General features: G+C 56.0%; 1 non-coding gene across 1 annotated transcript; it reads right to left on the bottom strand.

Moving 5' to 3' along the window:
- Positions 1-291: 291 nt before the first annotated feature.
- LOC149573365 (5.8S ribosomal RNA) lies at positions 292-445 on the bottom strand. Its single transcript, XR_016360560.1, has one exon. It is a non-coding gene; the product is annotated as a 5.8S ribosomal RNA (ribosomal RNA).
- Between the last annotated feature and the right edge of the window lie 361 nt (positions 446-806).

The following is an 806-nucleotide window of genomic DNA, read 5'->3' on the forward strand; positions in this document are numbered from 1 at the left end:
AAGTTTCTTTTCCTCTGCTTATTGATATGCTTAAACTCAGCGGGTACTCACGCCTGACTTGGGGACGCGGTAGAGATGCAGCAATGCCCGCACTGCGGTGGGCCGCTGAGCCCAGAATAAAGTTCCTCGAGAGGAATCGTTCGATCAGCGCAAACCAATGCCAGCCTTTGCGAGCCACCGCTTGTCGCGATGGATCGATGGACCTCGCGCTCATTTCAGCCGACCGTGCGCCACTTGCGGACACGAATGGCCATCTCTGCTCCTTGTCGGGGAGGGAAAAATTTTGTAGTGCGACGCCCAAGCAGATGTGCCCTTGGCCGAGGCCTCAGGCGCAACTTGCGTTCAAAGACTTGATGATTCACAGGATTCTGCAATTCACACTAAGTATCGCATTTCGCTACATTCTTCATCGTGGCAAGAGCCGAGATATCCATTGCTGAGAGTCATGATTTTGTTTTGTTTTTGCCTTTCGGCGAGCCAAGCATGCAAGGCGTTGGCTCACGCTTCGTTCTTTGGATTTCTAAGGTGCGCGATGCACCCGTGTGTTGTTGGGTGTTGACACATCCCAAACCCCGAGCACCCAATGGGTGCGACGAGGAACACTGTGGTGTTTCCCCGCCCCATCCCCTCGCAAAGGTGGGAGGCGACGCATGGGAGAGCCGTGTCAGCGGACGGGGCCCCTGCCCCGCAAATCATGTGAGTGCACCCATCCTAAACACAGAACACTCCAAGTGACGAGTCAACACACCTGGGCAAGGCAACGGGGGGTTGCGGCAGTCCCGACTTGCCGCCGTCGAAACGACGGA

The sequence above is a fragment of the Cupressus sempervirens genome, chromosome 2 (assembly GCF_028749045.1).
Source record: "Cupressus sempervirens isolate cs-2001-9-10 chromosome 2, ASM2874904v1, whole genome shotgun sequence".
Lineage (NCBI taxonomy): Eukaryota > Viridiplantae > Streptophyta > Pinopsida > Cupressales > Cupressaceae > Cupressus > Cupressus sempervirens.